Source organism: Phyllostomus hastatus, unplaced genomic scaffold (genome assembly GCF_019186645.2).
Source record: "Phyllostomus hastatus isolate PE091 unplaced genomic scaffold, TTU_PhHast_1.1 phas_contig_524, whole genome shotgun sequence".
In the NCBI taxonomy this organism is placed as follows: domain Eukaryota; kingdom Metazoa; phylum Chordata; class Mammalia; order Chiroptera; family Phyllostomidae; genus Phyllostomus; species Phyllostomus hastatus.
This window is the reverse complement of record NW_025333900.1, coordinates 6685241-6706024: the sequence shown is the minus strand read 5'-3', so window position 1 is coordinate 6706024 and position 20784 is coordinate 6685241. Positions and strand designations below refer to the sequence as shown.

The following is a 20784-nucleotide window of genomic DNA, read 5'->3' as shown; positions in this document are numbered from 1 at the left end:
TATGTAGCAATAGAGAACTAATATATGTTAGAAGTCACTCGTAGGGAAATCTCATAGGAACCCAAAAAAGTACCACAGCTGTAGCCTTGGACATGGACTATTCTAAAAGGGCACCAGTGCCAGAAGCAACTTGAGCAGCCATGTAAAACCATGGCCTCTTCTGCTAATCTCCTCTTCCCCCAGGTCTGGGCCTGACCTTTTGGGGCAGAAGGATGGGGAGTAGATGGAGCAGAAGGGGGAGGGGGAGCGGGAGACGGCAATGGAAGCACATTCAGAAACATCATCTCTTTAGTAAGGGAGAAAGTAAGTAAGTGAGGAGAGCAGAGGAGACAACCACATCTCTTCACTTCCTAAGCTAGGCTTTTGAGCTAAGGAGGCCTCAGTGGAAAATGGGAGAAATTTTAACAATAGATACTTTTAGAGTTTTGATATTATGCTGTATTAGACTGAAGTTGTGTGGTTATTCGACTGGATTGGCTTCTAGGCCAGTAACCTGTGGACTTCTTATTATTCAAACAAATAAGACAAATGTCCACTATTTGCTGAAAATTTCACTTAAGGGTGGTTTGACAGTCAAGTTTTAATGAATGGAATAAAAAAAGAATACAGTTTCTTCCTGTATTCATGAGACAAGAGAAAGTACGGAGTGTTTGGTGGCACAAAAACGGGCACCTAATTTGGTTAGAGTGGGGCAAAGCAAAACACGAAGAACAGCCAGGAGGTATCCAAAAGACGGAAATACACCAATGCCCTGAGCAGGGGTGTCCAAATTTTTGGCATCTCTGTGCCACACTGGAGGAAGAAGAGTTGTTTTGGGCTATTCATTAAGTACATTGTGACATATAATTCCTCCAAAAATCTCACACTGTTTTAAGTAAATTTATGATTGTGTGTCGGGCCATATTCACAGCCATCTGGGCTGCATGCGGCCCATGTGCGCAGGCTGGACACCCCTGCAGAGGTGTGGGTGAGACTGAGAGAGAAAAAAGGGAGGACAAGAAAGAGGTAAAGGAAGTGCTCACAGAGAGTTGAAACAGACTAATGTGGCTAGAACTTAGAGAATAGCGTCAGAGGGGGCAAAAAGCGAGGAGGACTGGACGTAATCAGAACCAGACCAAGCTGGCTGGAGTCTGGAGTAAGAACAAGGTGCGGGGGCATGGAAACCTTTAAGCAGCGATTTACCATAAAATCTTAGATTCTCACCTAAAGCTTAAATTTCTAGCACTATGTGTCGCATAAACCTGATATTTGGGGAGGTAAAATTTCTTCTCAATTGAAAGCTTTGCCAGCCCCAGCAGGCTGAAGTAGATGTCCTGGACACAATGGCACAGAGCCTGGACCAGGGAACAAGCTGTAAAGCTTGGGTAGGAAACAGCGAAGGACAAAACCAGAGGTAAGTCGTGGAGCCAGAGGGCGGGTGTCGGGACAACATCAGAGGCTGGGTGGGAAAAGCAAATCCCTCAGGGGGGCTGGTCCAAGAACTGAGGAGGGTGCCAAGAAAACCGTTGCCTTGTCACATCAGGACTGTAATCTACTCTGCAGCAGCTGTGCGTCATCTGGTTGGTACCATTTCTGGGTACAACTCTCTAAATCAGTGTTTCCTAAGGTGCATTCCAGGGAATTAAGAAAAGTGTTCTACAGTGAAAGAAGCTGCAAGAAATACTGTGCAATGTGGTCTCACTTTAGAGAAACCTGACCAGCGTGCTGTAGCTCACTGAAGGCTCTGACAAGTCCTGCAGCAAAATAACTGTCTAGCTTTGTTTGACTTGGCGCGCTTCAGACTTTCTGACCACAGAATCCTCTTTTCCTTGGTAATGCCTGTTCATATCCTGCGGACGTCATGCTTTGTGGAAGCACTGTTGAAAACACTGATGTTGGCTTCAGACCAATAAGGTCTGGACTCGGTGGAGAGACGCCTGGCCCTCCCGGAACAGGAGGCTTCCCCCTTATCCCAGACAAAATTCCCTTAACAGCTGTTCAGTTGGGCCAGGAATTCATATTCCCAGTGTTCTCCGTTGGACCTGAACCTTGGGGTCAGCATCATTTCTAGTCAAGTGAAAGATGCCTAAGGCTTCACTAGAAAACTCTTATCTTTAGCGATCCATATGTCCTTTGTAGCTAGAGGCAGGTTCCTGACAACAGGACCCTCCCTTCCTTTCCCACAAACACTTGCAGTCATTTTGTTGAATGAGCTGGGCTGGATGGAGTATAAGCATAAAATAACTTTATTATTTCTTCTACTGTCTGTTTACATCATTCCATGATCTGATTTTTCTTTGCCTGAAGAAGAAATCATGGGCGTGTTCCGTGTCTTTCCCAGTCATCCTTAGAAAATAAATGAAAAGCCCCTTGTTTTGGCATTAAAACATAAAGTCAGTTTAGTAACTATATAAATCTCATCTAGTCTGGTATAAAAATCAGACCTTTAGATTGTATTCAATTAAGCCTTCTTCCCTTCTCACGTTGGGACATGGCCCCAGACAGGGGACAGGCTTGAGAGTAGAATTTGTTTCTTATCTCTTTCGCTGTTTTCTCTGCTTCCTCATTTATGACCTGCTGTTTATGACCTCTGCGGTGTGGGGTGCTGGGGAGGAGGGAGTAGGACAAGGACACAGCCTCACTCATTGGACGGCTGTGATCCTGCCTCTGTCCCTCTGTACGGCAGGTGCTTCCTCTCATGGTAAACTTTGCAGACTCCTCAGAGATCAGCCCACCCACTCCTTGATGTAGATAATGTGCCTCTCCCTGGTTGTTCATGACCCCTGAGCCTCAAGTGTCTATACCCTTTGCCTGGATCACGTGGCCCCTCTAGGCAGGACTTGGAAGAGTTGCAATACTTTTAAGCAAATTCCAGGCCAGCTGCCTTCAAATCCAGGGCCTACAATAATGCAGTGGAAATGCAGCTGCCCATCAAGGCACTCTGTCTTCACTCTAAAACAGGACCGGTTCCAGCCATGTTCTCTCACCTCTAGGTGTCCCCTGGCAAGAATCAGACACTAGACTCTATGACCCCAGACCCCAAGCTCTGCAAATGGTTCTCTTCAAACTCTCCATCCTTTACTTGAAGACCATTCTTTTCCTGGTTCTGGGGTTGAAATATGGAGTACACTGAAAATTCTCACCAAAAAATCCTACTAGTAAAGATTATTCAAATTCAGTTTTGAAACAATAAGTGTAGGTGACCTGGCCGATGTAGCTTAGTAGACTGAGTGCAAGCTGAGAACCAAAGGGTTGCTGTTTCGCTTCCCAGTCAGGGAACATGCCTGGGTTTCAGGCCAGGTCCCCAGTGGGGGCCACATGAGAGGCAACCGCACATTGATGCTTCTCTCCCTTTCTGTTTCCCTACCTTCCCCTCTCTCTAAAAACAAATAAATAAAATATTTTAAAAAATAAGTGCAGGTGATCAGCTAATGCTGGCAACCTGGTTTCTGATTCTTTTAATCCGTCCTGCATGAGAGGACAGCACCCTTCTTCAGTCATCTGGGTGGCACGTGCCACTTGTGTATTGCCCTCAGCTTTGGGGAGCTCAGCTGAAACGGGGCCAGTGACAGTCTCATTTTAACATCCTGTTATTTACAATTTTCATCCTCTGAATGTTTTAATCTAAAGCTCAAAAGTTTTCAATACCATTGCATTTTGATTAGGCATAATACATTGATAATATGCCAGATACTACATGGATATTTAGCACCCTAGAGATTTCATATTTCCTAATTTAAAATATCCTATTTTCCCCCATTCCATGCATTTTTTATTTTATCAAATGCTTTTTCTGCATCTGCAATCATATGATGCAATCATGTGATTTTTATCCTTCACTTTGTCTATGTGGTAAATCATGTTTATTGATTTGCAAATGTTGTACCAACTTTGCATTCCCAGAATAAATCCCACTTGATCATGGTGTATGATCTTTTCAATGTATTGCTGTATTCAGTTAGCTAATATTTTGTTGAGGATTTTACCGTCTATATTCATCAGGGATATTGGCCTATAATTTTCTTTCTTTGTAGTGTCTTTATCTGGTTTCGAATTAGGATAAGGCTGTCCTTGCAAAATGAGATATTATGATCCAAGCTACTCTGTCATAGCCAGAACTGTAAGTGTGCTATGCCTACATGTGATTGAGTCAGTTTAACTCCATTTTCAATGCCCTTCAGTTAGCAAAATATCCAATGATTATTTTGATAACCAATTATTTAAGTGAAAAGATATTTAGGTTTTAGTTCTCAGAACATTTGGTAAAATTCACCTGTGAAGCCATCCGGTCCAGGGTTTTTGTTTGTTGGGAGTTTTTGATTACTGCTTCAATTTTACTAGGTGTAATCTGTCTATTCAGATTTTCTCATTCTTCCTCATTTAGTTTTCGAAGATTGTATGTTTCTAGGAATTTATCCATTTCATCCAGGTTGTCCAGTTTGTTGGCATATGGTCGGTCATAATATTTTCTTATAATCTATTGTATTTCTTTCATGTCAGGTGTTATTTCTCCTCTTTCATTTCTGATTTTTCTTTATTTGGGTCCTCTCTTTTTTTTTCTTGATGAGTCTGGTTCCCCCATTCCATGTTATTGTCCTGCACTACTTGATATTAAAAAACTTTTATTGCTATTAAAAATGATATTACTTATTTTTAAACATATGTCTTTTAATTTTGATGGATGGAACATAGATAAGGCTTCTATATTTATTTTCTATTGCTATATAACACATTGTCCCCAAACTTAGTGGTTTAAAGCAACAAACACTTATTACCGCTCAGTTTCTGTGGGTCAGAAATTCAGGAGCAGCTTAGCTGAGTGGCTCTGACATAAGGACCCTCCTGAAATGACTCAAGAGGCCAACTGGCCATGTGATCTCATCTGAGAGCTCAGCTGGGGTGTGAGGTGCGGATGGCTGTTCCAGGCCCACTCACATGTTTATTAGCAGACTTAAATCCCTTACCAGATGGGTCTTTCCATAGAGCTGCCTCATAACAAGATAACTGGCTTCCCTTGTGGTGAGCTATCCAAGACAGTTGTAGCCAAAATGCAAGCCAGAGTCTTTTTAAAACCTAATCTAAGCAATGACATCTCACAATTTCTGCTGTATTTTATTCTTTGGAAGTGAGCTGTTAAATCCAGCGCACGCACACACACACACACACACACACACACACACACACACACGGAATTACACAGAGTGTGAACCAGGATGCAGAGATCACTGAGGGTGGCATGGGGCTGTCATTCAGACACTTCCTACCATGTTTCTTAGTGGTAAATGAATGAGATTGGAAGATACTAATACCATTATCTCAGAACCCTCCAAACTCATTAATATACACTCCTGACATCAGAGAAAATTTCAACTAGTCCAAGGCTGCACGTAATTTTCTAAATTGAAAACTCACTTTTATAAAAGAATAAAAGGTGGAAGCCGTATGCTACATAAACCTGGACAATTTGAACAACCTATAATTGTAGCTTTTAACTCCTTCAAAAGCTGTAGTGGTATTAGACACACTGCTTCTTGCTCTTCAATGAAAATATCTTTATGAATATGAATTTTGACAGGTGACAATATTTGTCAAGTAAAGTCACTAAAATATTTACCAGCAAGATGAACTGAGAATTTTGGTATTTTGGTATCTTAGATATTTTATTAACATATTCTATTATAAATTAAAACTAGAGATTATCTCCTTTTATTAAATAATCATATACCATTCTTTTTTCAGCTGAGTACAGGCAGTAGAAATTTATTATTTGTATCTTACCTATATCCAAATGGAATTTGTGGCAGATTAAATTAAAGTAAATTTGGTATTATAGTACTTCTTCACATTTTATATTATTATAGTCTTCACAGATCAATTCCCCCCCTTGACTCTTGTAATGAGTCTGTCATATATTTGAGGCAAGTGTTAGCTCCATTTTAGAAGAACACTGGTTTAGAGGGTTTTGCCAAATCATACGACTTGTAAGAGCAGAATGAAGTCATGAACCCAACTCTGGTGCATTTCCCACAACTTAGTTTGAGCCCTATTCATGCCAGTTTCTTTAAGTGCAATGATAACCCTTCATGTCATGAATTACAAGGCAACTCACCAGCTAGCAACACAGTCTCTGTCCCTGTTTAAACCATCTCCTATAACAAATTGCATACACCATGTAGAACATTCACTTGGCAAAAACAATCCTCTAAGAACCTGTTTAAACAAATGTCTTTTCTTTCTTTTTTTAATAAACAAAGAAAGACATTTCTTTGCTTATATTAAAAAAACACCACTGACTTTTGTCCTGAAACAAGACAGCTTCTGAGTAAGCACCTCTTTTCTTCAGGCCCAGAAGACTCCAACGTGGAGCAGCCTTCTACACTTCCTGACGGGAATGCTCCTATGCCTCATGGTGTGATTCCCTCCTCATAAAAAGTACCATGCTCCTGGAAAAAAAGAGGAAAAATTAAAAGGTTTTAAGGTACCTATGGCTGATGAAGGGAACTTCTAAAACTCTATAGAATTTTTATAACAGTTTATTTGAGCCACAACTAATGACAATTGCTGGGAAGCAAGGTCTCGTACACTCTAAAGAACAACATTGCAGCTTCTTTTATTCATTTGAATTTAAGGAGAGAATATAAGGAAGAACGTAAGGAGAGATTATAGGAAGGTTGGAGAAAGCAGGTGGGGATTGGATTACAGGATAGTCAATAAGATTATGTGCTCTCTTGAGGGTAGTTACCCCCTTGAGGGGAATGATTTTTGTCATTTCAGAGGTATGTTGCACAATGAACAGGACTTGCTGTAGCAAAGATAAACCTTTTACTAAAAAAAGTTATATGCCTAGTACAGACTACCTACCATGACCTGCCCAGTTACCAATTTATGATTAAATAACCCTGTGAGGTTACTTTCTGTGAACCTTTTTTTTGCCCACACTATAGAATAAATATTGATTTTTAAAAAGGAAAGGAACTCAACAGTCTCACTATGACTTGATGAGACATGAAGTGTGAAAATTAAAAAGACTAGAGAACTGAAAACATGACCAAAAATATTCAAAGGATTTAATTAAACCAACATTTCTTGAGCCATATGGTTTATGGGACACTGTGTTAAGAGTCAAAGGAAACACAAGTATGAAAAAGATTTTTAAGATTCATAGACACACACAGCAGTATGGTGATTACCAGAGAGAAGAGGGGTGGTGGGTACAGGGTAAAGAGGGTCAAATATATGGTGACAGAAGAAGATTTGGCTTTGGGTGGTAGGCACATAATGCAATATACAGATGATGTATCATAAAATTATACATTTGAAACCTACATAATTTTATTAAGTAATGTCACCCCAGCAAACTTAATTTAAAAAATGAAGTGTTCTGTTAAATCAACAACAACAAAAATTCTTTTCTGTCAACAAATAAATTACTATATATTGGGAAATCCTGAAAGGTAGATATTTTCATATATCCCATTTTACAACTGACAAAACCTGGGGACAAAGAGGTCCAGTTACTTATTCAAGGCCACGAAACTGTGACAGAGGCAGGATTTGAGCTTAGGTTAATTCTAGAGCCACTTGCACACCCACAAATCTCTTCCTATACATATAAATAATGAAAAGACAACGTAGAACTTAATGATTACTAGGATCAAAGTACTATAAAAGTATAGGAAGGAAAAGATTGATCCTGACCTAAAATATTTTCCTGGGAAAAGTGAGATTTACTCAAACTCTGTGACCTCGAGCAAGTCCCCCAAACTCTTTGAGCCTCAGGATTTGATAAATGGATAAAGAGGAGAAGGACATTTCGGGACAGGGACCACTGTGAGCAAAGAACAGAGATGGCAAAGACAAGTGCCAGCACAGTGTAAGGAAAATATACAGGTCAGTGTAACAGGAAGTGATTTGGGAAAGGTATTTTGGGACCCTATTTCAGAAGATTTTGATTACCAGTCTAAAGATCTGGTGTCTTAATTCATAGGAAATAGGAAGCCATTGAACACTTTTGGCAAGTAGATGACATTCCTATGATTGCAGTCTTCTCAAATTTGTGATAACCTCATTGTCTCTAGATTCTGTGAACAAGGGCAGAGTAAAAATATTTGCTTTCACGTGCCACAACTTGTCTGTAATGATTCTGTGCTACTCAGGGGTGAAGGAGTGGTGTGAAATGATGGAGGAGAGTCATTTTGCACCATCCAAAGGATAGTGGATTGCTAAATTCAACATTTAACAAGAGTCTGGAGTGCAGAGTATGGGAAAATAAGAGATGATTTTGGAATGGTAGATTATAGAGAAGGCAATAAAGCTGGAATCAATGTCCTGGTCAGAGGTACAGACTCTCCTGTAGGCAATGGACACTCCTGAAGAAAGCCAAGTAAGGCAATGACAGCATAAGTTGTGAGCATAGAAATCAGAGGTAGTTATCTTAAATTAGTTTTTGTTTGGGCCTGCCCACAAGTCACCTCGTCATTTACCCATTTTGTTATTTGTGACCACTCTATTTCATGTCGCAGCCATTGATCACACTTCCTCACCTGGAAGTCCCTGTGCCCCTCCCATTTCAGTTTTCTCCATGGCTCTTAGCCCCTATACCACATGCCTCATTTACTTAATTTGTTTATTGGGTGTCTTCTCTCACTAGAATGAAAGAGGAGCAGAGATATGTGTCTGTTTTGTTTGCCACTCCATTCCCAGGACATAGAACAGTGCCTCTCACACAGTAGGTCCTTAATAAATATGTATTGTATCTTTGAGAGTTGGCAAGGATGCAGCTCTCAACAAAATAACCCAAATGAACTTCGATTCATTACTTCCCCCAGTAATTTCAAACAAATTAAACTTTTATGTTCTCTGCCCCTCTTCCCAACCAAAAATATTACTCTCTCTCCTGCCCTTTGAACAATTTATAAACTTCAGGATAAGAGGCTTTGTGTATTCTAGGAAACTTGGTCTTCCAAGTCTTTTGAAGAGCAAAGTGCTCAGAAACTCCTAGTAACATCTGAGCCTTGCATTGCCTTTGTAGTTGAAGGAGAGAAGTAGGTTAAAGTAACTGAGCTTTTTATCTGAGCCAATGAGAGCACTTTGAGTCTTTATTAGCCATGGATTGGCCCTTCTTAGGAGACTTGTTGAGCGAAAACACAAATAAGGTGTCTTGGGAATTCAAAGTGCTCAACAAAGCTACCAGGGGAAAGTGGAGTGCAGGAAACTGTGTAGTTACCACTGTGCCTGAGCCGCCCTCCAGAAGGCTGGGTTTGGGCTGTGGACGTTTATTTGGATCCACACTGGCAACTGGCGATTGGCTCCCATTCTCCACCCAATTCCTACTTTCTTTTCATTCACCTTGTGATAATGCAACCTCACATTTCACACAGCTGAAGTTTCTGAACTTCACTCACAGCATACTTTTATTTAATGAGTTAACCATGTCTAGCAGTTTCTAATGGATTCTAAACTGTGGCTGAACAATGTCTCTGATTTTAGGTTTTCAATAAAGTGAAAGAGCCCGTAGCAGTCCTCAGTTCTGCTAAGTTTCTCACTTTAATGGATTTATCCAACAGAAACTCAGCATATACTTGTAAGCCTCAGATAACCTGGAGGATGAGGCACATATGCTGCTGTTTTCTCAAGCAGTAGCCCACTCAGACATAGCTCTGATTAACTTGGCTCTCAACATTTTCCTCTAACAGAAAGATGAGCCACAATTTTCTCACTTGGTTCCTAGAAGATGCTGCAAGAGGTGAGGTCCTTGTGTAACCAGGATTTAGACAAATTCAGATGTATGTTTTGTGTCCTGAGTGAGAAAGAGGGAAAATGGAGAAAGAGAATGAGATGGTGTGTTGTTTATAAATGCATTTATATAAATGTAAGCACCCGCTTATGTGACAAGTGTAGTAAAAAAAAAAGCGATAGGGGCAAAGAACAGATCCAAGGTTGCCTGGAACAGGGAGGTGAGAGCAGGGATCTAATGCAAACAGACACGAGGGAACTTTTGGGATGGTGCAAGTCTTCTAAAATGGAATTGAGATGAGGGTTGCACAACAGTACAAATTTACTAAGAGTCATCAAGTTGTATGCTCAACATGGGTACATTTTTAAAATTCAATTTACAATAGCATCTGAAAGGATAAAATATGTAGGAATAAATTAAACTACTAAAGTGTAAGACTTGTGCTCTGAAACCTATAAAACATTGCTTAAAAACCAAAAAGAATTAGGATTCTCATACACTGCTGTTGAGAAAGGAAAATGGTACAGCCTCTGTGCAACACATGGAATTACCATAGGCTCAGCAACTTCCCTCCTAGGCACATGCCCAAAAGAATTGAAAGCAGAGATCCAAACAGATACATATAGACCAATGTTCATTGCAACATTATTCACAATAGCCAAAAGGCATAAAGAACCCAAATGTCCATCAACAGAGAATAGATGAACAAAATGTAGTTTATACATACAATGGAATATTATTCATCCATAGAAAGAAATGAAGTTCTGATACATGAGACAACATAGGTGAACCTTGAAAACATTATGCTAAGTGAAATAAGCTGGATACAGAAGACTATTGCATGGTTCCACTGATATGAAATACCTAGACTAGGCAAATTCGTGAAGGCAGAAAGTAGGATAGGATGGCAGTTCCCAGGGACTGGAGAGGGGCAATGGGAAGTTGAATGGTTATAGCATTTCTCTTGGGGTGATAAAAGAAAGTTTTGGAATAGATGGTGGAGATGGCTGCACAACACAGTGAATACAGTTAAATGCCACAGAACTGTACATTTGAAAATGGTTAAAATGGCAAATTTTATATTATACATATTTACCACAATAAATTACAAAATAAAAGCAACCAGGTCATTCTGGTGCAGTTAAGAATTTCTGATTAAAAAAATAATAGTAATAGCATACTGTGTACAAAGACTGTATCTGTTTTTTAGCACCCTTGAGCAAATTTGGTCCTGTCCCTTATGGAATTTGACATACATGAGCACTCACTCATTAAATGTTGACTCACCCTTAAAAAAGGGGTGTGATAGAAAAAACAATTATAAGGGCTGTGCTAAGATTTGCCAGGTAGTATTAATGGAGAGCAATCTTCTACGCAATAAAACATATTTGCTAAGTGAAAGCAGTTGCTGAGCTGGTGTGCCGCCAAGTGCCTGGGAATTCCAAACATGGAAGATGTTGACATTTTCCATGGACATGAATGATGAAAACTGTAAATAAAGGGTACCAATTAAAGCATTTTCCCCATTTGTTAAAGCAAAATATACCCCGAAACACTGCTAATAATTTTGGATGTCAGCCCCCAAAATGGCACCATCACCAAGTCTCTGCTAGAGTTTATTTTTCACTCACACTCTTGTCAGTCCACGTGTCCGAAGCGTTGCATCTGCCATCTTGGCAAGGGAACACTGTGCTCCTGCTGCTGACGGAATGTGGTGCGATGCTCACAGGGACAGGCCTGTGGCTCTCCTCACGTCAGCCACACATGAAGGCCTCGAGGGCCACGTGCTCCCCCTTACAGAGGCCACTGGTAGGAGGAGCCTTGATCCTCGTCACTACTGCTTTTTATGTTACAATATCCTTTTCAGAGGTTTCTGAGGGATTTAGGGACTACCCAAGAAGCTGGAGATTTGTTTCATATCTGAGGCTTATTTTCCCATGCTTTTGTATATTTATTATTCTTTAGGAGTCAGGCTGAGCTGGAGAATCGCTCATCATGTTGAGTACCTCACATGGTCACATCTTCTATTAGTTTAACCTGGCATTGGAGACCTAAGATGCTAAGACAATTGAATGAATGTTATGAGATGAATTATGTGCCCCTCCCAGAATTCCTATATTGAAGTCCTAACCCCTAGTACCTCAGAATGTGACTATATTTGGGGATGTAATTAAATTAAAATAGGGTCATTAGGGTGGACCCTAGTCCAGTATCACTAGTGTCCTTGTAAGAAGAGAAGATTAGGACCCAGACAGAGGGCAGAACATGTGAGGACCCAGGGACAAGACAGCCATCTACAAGCCAAAGAGAGAGGCTTTAGGAAAAACTAATCCTGCCAACACTTTGATCTTGGATTTCTAGCCTCCAGAACTGTGAGGGAATACATTTCTGTTGTTTAAGCCATGCAGCCTGTGGTATTTGTTATGTCAGACTGAGACAATGAACAAGAGATGTGTTGAGGGAAGTGCCTGTGAAGGAAAAAGGGGAGAAGAAACAGAAGAAGGTAGAGAGCCTCAGACTACGATGCAGTTTTGACATCTGTGGAATAAGACAGAAAAGGAAGAATTGGGTAGGAAGAGCCTCAGACTTCAGAAAGTGTGGGTAGTCCCTGAGCAAATGCTGCCTGTTGTGAAGTCCTGCATGCTCTGTCATTGTCTGAAGCAGCCCAGGGGATCACACAACAGCTCCCACAACATATTCTTTTAAACGGAGACTTGAGTGGTGCACCTCCACACTGCCACACCAGTTAACAGATGGTTGGCCTGTCCCTGGCCTTTCCGTTCCAAAAGCAACCCCTCTTGTTTGCCTTTCTTTAGCCCTTCTGTAGGAGCTCATGAGAAATAGAACGCCACCAGAGTTCACTGGGAATTACAGGCTAAACAAAGGGAGAAATGCAACCTGCTAGAAAAATTAGGAAGGGAAAACTTCAATTTGCCTCAGTCAAAAACACAATTTAAGAAACCCTTTCCTAGACTAGTGATGTCCCATACCAATGATATTTCCAAAATGCTGTCCTGATTGTGTCATCCCTCTGATCAAAGTCCTTCTCCTGCTCTTCACTGCCCATGACAGTAGACTCCAACTTCCCCAAAGAAAAATGTTTGAGCATGCCCCAAATGTATATATCATATATATTTACACATGTGGTCTACTATGCAAATAATGTATATGAACATCATAAAACATAACATTAGAAATGTAAAAGGGACTTCTGGTCAAGATGGTGGCATAGGCAGACATGGCTCACCGCTTTAAACAACTATATCAAAATTACAACTAAAATATACTCTTGATCTCATCAGAGATCAAGATGAATGGAAGACAGATAGCTACAACATTAAAGAAACCACATCCATCCAAACTGTCTCACTCTTAACCTTGTGGAACCTGCCCATTGCTGCCAAACTCACTAGTGTGCCAACCACTAGTGTGCTACTGAAGGGAAGGATGTGCTTTTCCTTGTACACAATCTGCCTGAAAATATTCTAGGCTATATCTGGTACAAAGGAGAAAGCGTGGGCAGAAACCATTGAATTGCATCATATATTATAAAAACTCAAAAGATTTTACCCAGGCTTGTATACAAGAGACAATATATCACGATGGATTCCTGCTGTTCCAGAATGTCACCCTGAAGGACAAAGGATACTAACCATAAAGGCCAAAAATGAATATTTGTGGAGTGAAGTAGCAATTGGAGTGCTCAGTGTATACAGTTTTAGAGAGTGAGGAAGGGAGAGAGAGGGAAAAACATTGACCAGCTGCCTCCCATATGCGCCCTGACCAGTAACTGAGCCTGCAACCTAGGTCAGGGCTACTCTGATGACACACCTAACAAGATCCACAGAGCTGAAAAATCTTCCCTGAACTTCAATGCCCAGGAATCTAAGAATCCAGCTTTGGCCTCCCTGTCCCCAACAGCCAAAGAAACAGTTTATTCAGAAATAAAAAATAACTAATGCAACCTGAAAAAAAATGAAAAAGGATGACATAAATAAATATAAATAGAATTTCTTACATTTACTCCATATTTGGGAAACTACTTCCTTCTCAGATAAGTCCAAAACATTTAAGGTAGTATGAGCACCCTTCAGATTCTAAGCCCTTTTCTCCCTCTCTGCTGTATGTTCCCCTCCTCCAGACACATCTTTCCCCCTTTGTGCAAACATATCATGATCATTCATGGCTTTGCACATGCTATTTCATTGTTCTGAATTGCCTTCCCTGTCTCATTTTCCTGGCTACCTCCTACTCCTTCTAGGAGAAGCAGTGACCAAGCTCAAGGGTCATCTGCAGGGCATTTTGTTAAGGATATGGTTAGGTGTCTGTCCTGTCAGCTTCCAGAGACTCACACCTCCCTGGATGACAGCTTCAGAGCACTCCTACTTATTGTCCCTTTTCCCCCCACATAGCTGTATTCTCTATGTGGTTTTGAAGGCAGTAGTTTTTGTCTGGTTCACAACGGTCACCCCAGCAACTATCACAGACACAGCATGTTTGGCACTCAATAGACATTCAATCAATTTTTCATTAAAAATGTTTCATGGCATCTACTTTTACAAGGTCCTTAAACATTTCCAAAGAGAGGTTGCTCTATAAACAATTACAATGTACTTCTATTCTGCTAGACTTTGTGTGTACAGTAGTCCCTCCTTACCCACAGGGGATGTGTCCCAAGGCCCCCAGTGGATACTTGAACCCACAGATAGCACTAAACTTTATATGTACTGTTTTTCCTTTATATACATACCTATAGTAAGGTTTAATTAATAAATTAGGCACTATAAAAGATTAACCTCAATAATAATAAAACATAACAGTTGTAACAATGTACTATAATAAGTTATATGAATATGGCCTCTCTCTCTGAAAATATCTTCTGCTGTACTCACCCTTCTTCTTGTGATGATCTGGGATGACATAATGCCTATATGATGAGATCAAGTGAGGAGAACAACGCAGGCATTGTGAGGTAGCATTAGGCTACTACCGACCTCTGACCACATGTAACAAGTACTTTAAGGCTTCTCTTCCACGTATCCAAATTACCAGCATCACCACTCTTGCACTTTGGGGCCATTGTTACATAGAATAATGGTTACTTGAACACAGGCACTGTGTGCTAACTGACTAATGAGTGGGGAGTGCCTACAGCCGGGAGACACTCCACAAAGGGATGATACTCATCCCAAGTGGGACCTCACGAGATTTCAGCACATCACTCAGAATGACATGTAATTAAAAACTTATGAATTGTGTATTTCTAGACATTTCCATTTAATATTTTCAGATCACGGGTGACCATGGGTAAACAAAACTTCAGAATGTGAAAACTTGGATAAGGAGGGGACTACTATATCTTGTGTGGAGAATATGTATATTGAATTATTTTTCTAGCAAAGGTTATTTTTTTCCTAAATCTGTGGTTTTTTAATTGATCAATAGATTGATTATCAATCACTAAGGACACCTAATAAAAATAGAGGCTCCCCTGTAGTGAGACCTGGGCTGAGAAAATTGTGTGTGTGTGTAAATGCACAGCCTGTATGGGGATCAGACTACTGACAGTTTCTCACAATGCCTCAGACTTGCGAGACTAATGCCAGAAGCTAAGGTTATAGTCTATGTTACAGGCTGAATGTTTGTGTCCCCTCAAATTCGTAGGTTAAAACCCTAATCCTCAGAGATGGTATTTGGAGGTGGGACTTTGGGGAGGTAATTAAAGTCAAATTAGGTCATAAGGGTGAGGACTTTATGATGGAATGAATGGCCTTGTGAAAAAGAAAAAGAGACGTGAGAGTTTTCTCTCTATGCCCTGTGAGAATACGGCAAGGAGTCAGCTGTTTTCGAACTGGGAAGAGGGCTCCTGCCAGACACTGAATTGGCCTGCACCTCAATCTTGGACTTTGCAGCCTCCAGAGCTGTGAGAAATACACGTTTTTTGTTTAAGTCACCTAGCCTGTGGTGTTTTCTTACAGCAATCCAAATTAAGACGGTCTAGCACTTTAAAAAAAGCAGAATTCATTGGCCTCATGAGCCCCCTTTTCCTAATTAGTCAAACTAGTTGGCATGCTCTTTGAGAGACTGCTGAGATAAGAGGCAAAGATATTCCCTCAAAGAGCAAGGACATTAAGGAAATAAATATTGTTCTTCTCAATCATAGTGCCATTGTAGAGACTCTGTGCTCTAAGATTCCTATCATCAGCAATATGGCACTATCCACCTCTAACATTTCCCCCATTTACTCGTCATACAATGAGTCTTTGTTCAAAGCATTATTCAAATACCATTTCTGAGCAGTTATTTTTCAGTTTCCATCACAGTGTTTAAGAAAGTTGCTCATTTCAGTCTGCATAAAAAAATTGTGGCATAGAAGTTTTTCCATATTAGGCAGAACACCATTAAAAGAAGCTTAGGTCTTCTGTTAAACATCTTTTCTTTGTTATATTGTTTAAGTCTTTATTATATCCTTTATTTAATATATGCTTGAGAACATTTTAAAAATATAGTTATATCCCCCAAATCATAACATTTTCCCATTTTATTAAATTATTTTAATAAAAATATTTTTAGGTAGAGTGGAAGCAACCCCAATGACCATAAGATGATGCATGGGTAAACAAAATGTGGAATATCCGTGTAATGGAATATTACTCAGCAATGAAAAAAAGAATGAAGTGCTCACATATGCAACAACATGAATTAGTCTTGAAAACATCATGCTAAGTGAAAGACAGACACAAAAAGCCAGATATTAATTCCATTTAGATAAAGTGTTCAGGACAGGCGAATCAATGGTGACAGACAGTAGATTAGTGGTTGGCTAGGACTGGAGGTGGAAGCAAGCAGTTACTGCAAATGGACTTTTCATTTTCTTTCCGAGATAAAATATTCTAAAATTGGATTGTGGGAATGGTTTCATAACTCTTTAAATATTCTAAAAATCATGGAATTGAACACTTAAAACATATGAATATTATTATATAAAAATTATACTGCAATAAAACTGTAAAAATTATTTTAAAATGCTAAATAGATGAATAAAGTTCTTTCAGTTAGTACTAAAAAAAGTTATTATAAATGCACAGAAGAAACACTAAAAGAAATTACACCAAACTTTGTTGATAGCTGTTAAAGTGGAAATACCTTTTTAAAAATTTCCTCTTCAGCCCTGGCTGGCATAGCTCAGCGGATTGAGCGTGGACTGGGAACCAAAGTGTCCCAGGTTCAATTCCCAGCCAGGGTACATGCCTGGGTTGCAGGCCATAACCCCCAACAACCGCACATTGATGTTTCTCTCTCTCTCTCTCTGTCTATCTCCCTCCCTTCCCCTCTAAAAATAAACAAATAAAATCTTAAAAAAAATTTCCTCTTCATCCTTTTAATTTTTCTAAATTATTTACAGTGAACAAATATTTGAAAGGTACATTATCATTTAAATGTTTTTACATATCATATACCTGGGCAGAAAATACAACCTAAATATCTTTTTGTTTAAATAACTGGTTATCAAGATAATCATTGGACATTTTGTTAACTGAGGGGCATTGAAAATGGAGTTAAATTGACTCAATCCTAGATAAGCCTAGAACACTTACAGTTCTGGTTATGACAGAGTTGCTTGGATCCTAATAATCGTGTCAACAAGATAAAATAGAAAGCAATAATAACAACAACAAACAGAATGAATAAACAAGCAAATAATCAATAGCCTTTTTTTTAAGGCATCAAGAATCAAAGTAGCCAGGCTCTGAAGGGGCCCTGATCCTAGATAGGTGGTACCAACATTCAACACTGCTCTTTTTCACCTAAAGCACTGGCTGATTCCTCATCTATGTGTGAAACACTGAGCAGAAAGCAGCTACTGAGAAGCTATAAAGGTGAACAAAGGCCTGGCAGTCTTTAAGTGCTGGGGAGAGAAAAGCTGGAGATCAAAACCTGCCGAAGAGGAGGAACCTTGGTACACACTCCAGTTTTCAGTTGGGAATCTTAAAGAACTATGATCTAGGGCAAGGTTTCTTAATCTTGGTACTGTTGACTTATTGGGCTAGGTAATTTGTGTGTGTTGGGGGTGTGGGCTATCTTGTGTATTATACAATGTGTACAGTGTATCTGGATTCTCCCAGAAGTCAGCAGCACCCATAGCCAACTTATGACAATCAATAATGTCTCTAGCTATTGCCAAATGTCCCCTGAGGGCAAAAATTATCTTCTGTTGACAACAACTGCTCTAGAGTTAAGGAAAACCAGAAATAGAATGGCCTCCCAAAACTTGAAATTCAGCCTTAATCATCTCAGTTTCTGATTGGACAAAGGTGTGTGGCTCTTAGTCTAATTGCATGCTAGAAATAAAATTAAATCTTCTCTGAAGGAAGATAATGACATCCGGATCCTCTATAATATTTCACCCACATTATCTGGAATTTAATTAATATGTAGCAATTGTTTTAGGAGACGGTGAGTGACAAATGACCTAAAACCAAAAGAAAAAATAGACAACAGGAAAAGACCTACATATGATTAGATATTGGAGTTATCAGAGGAGGACTTTAAAATAAGCATGACTAACATGATTAAGAAATTAATTAAAAAAGGGAAATTTTCACCAAAAAATTAGAATCTATAGAAAAGTCAAATGGGAAGTATGAACTAAAAGCAAACTGAACTAAGTATAGCAAAAAAGAACAATCATGGACTAGAAGGTTATAAGTATAAAATATTCAAATTGAAGTACAAGGATAAGCAAGGATGGAAAAGAAAAGAGCCTAAGAGACATATGAAACCTGTGCAAACTTTCCATATACATACTCAAAGTTCCAGAAGGAGAGGAGAAAGGGAATAAACAGAAGCAGTATTTACAGAAATAATAGTTGAGAATTCAAGCTGAGTGAAGGCATCAAGCAACAGCCCTGACTGGTGTGGCTCATTTGGTTGGGCATTGCCCTGCAAAGCAAAAGGTCGTTGGTTCAATTCCTGGTAGGGCACATGTCTGGGTTGTGAGTTTGGCCCCTGGATGGGGCGCATTTGAGAGGCAACCAGTTGATGTTTCTCTCTCACATTGGTGTTTGTCTCTTCTTTCTCTCTTCCTCCCCCTCTCTCTAAAAATCAATAAATAAAATCTAAAAAAATAAAAATAAAAGCATCAAGCAATAGATTCAAGAAGTTCTGTGGACCCCACACCAGTACTTATATATGCCAGTAATTATATTAAGTATAAATGGATTAAATACTCCAATTAAAATACAATGATTTCAGTCTGAATTTAAAAAACAGGTATATGCTAATCTAAAAAGATGCACTTTAATTATAAGGACATAGAAAGATTGAAAAAATAATGGAAAATGTTATACTATGTGTACACTAACAAAATAAATCTAAAATAGTTGTACTAAGTCAGATAAAGCAGATTTTAAAGCAAGAACTTTTTCTAGAAATAAAGAGGGATATTTCATAAACTGATAAAGTGACCAAATCAGTAAAAAGATATACAAATCCAAAGTTTGCATTTACTTTACAAGCATGGCCTCAACAGATATAAAGGAAAAACTGACAGGATGAAAAAGAGAAATGAACAGATCTACAAACACAATATGAAATTTAAACATAACTCTCTCAGAAACTGATAGAACAAGAAGATAAATAAATCAAGTTAGATGTAAAAACACAATTTAACAACATTGAAAATCTTAAGCTAAATGGTATTTAAAAACACTACACTCAACATCTGCAATGCACACAAACCTTTATAGAACACACGGAATATTTAACAAACTGGATTATATGCCGGGCCTAAAAACAAGTCTTTACATCCTCAAAGGATGAAAATTATACATACCCCTCTCATTCTAGTAGAATTAAGCTACTGACAAAATGATAACTACTAGCATAACCCCAAATGCTCGAAGATTAAGCAGTATAATTCTAAATAACCCACAGATAAAGAAGAGGTCACAACAAAAAATAGAAAACATTTTGAATTAAGTGATAGTTAATATGGACCAAATGTTTGTGCTCTTCTGCAAAATTTATGTTGAAATCAAAGCCACACTTTGCAAAGAAAAAAAAAAGAGGAGGGATGGATAAATATACAGTTTGAAAAAGACTGACAGGGTCATCCATGATGACTTTGGCATTGTGGAGGGACTCGTGACACCAGTCCCTGCCATCACTGCCGCCCGGAAGACTGCATGGCCCCTATCCACAGAAGCTGTGGTATGATGGCCAGGGGGCTGCCCAGGACACGGTCCGTGCGTCTACTGGTGCTGCCAAGCTGTGGGGATCCCTGAGCTGAATGGGAAACTCACCGGCATGGCCTTCCAACTCTCTCCGCCTCCTGTGTGTTGGTTGTGGATCTGACCTGCCATATGGAGAAAGCTGCCAAATATGACATCAAGAATGTGGTAAAGCAGGCATCAGAGAGTCTCATAAAGGGCTCTCTGGGCTACACTAAGGACCAAGTTGTCTCCTGCAACTTTAACATTGACACCTACTCTTCCACCTTTAAAGCTAGGGTTGGCAGTACTCACAACCACTACTTTGCTAAGCTCATGTCCTGTTATTACAATGAATTTGACAGTGGCAACAGGGCAGTAAGCAGTAAAATCCTCCTGGACCACCAGTCTCAGCAAGAGCAGGAGAGGAAGAGAGAAGCTGCGGGGAAGTCCCTGCCGCAACTCAAACCCCCAAACATACTGAGAATCTCCTGTCCTCAACCAGTTCCCATTCTGGACCCTTGAAGAAGAGGATGGGTTTAGGGAGCCCTATCTTATCATATACCATTAATAAAGTATGCTGTACCCAGCACCATGCCCCTCCCACCCCTTGCCACCCTGCAAAAGATAGACTCAATTAGGAATGGATACATGGCTAGGTGTTAAAGTAGATATGTTAAAATGTTAGTAGCAGAATCTAGGGGGACTATTTTACAGCTAATAAAAATTAACTGTAACATATTTCATTTTTCTATCTTTGAAAATTTTCACACTAAAATGTTGGGGGCAGAGCTTACTAAAAGATTGGGACTCATAATGAAATACAGGTAGCAAGTTCTCGGGAATCAAGTTACCACA

General features: G+C 39.6%; 1 pseudogene; it reads left to right on the top strand.

The window, feature by feature from the left end:
* Positions 1-1322: 1322 nt before the first annotated feature.
* LOC123823963 lies at positions 1323-20451 on the top strand (annotated as a pseudogene).
* The last annotated feature ends 333 nt before the right edge of the window (positions 20452-20784 follow it).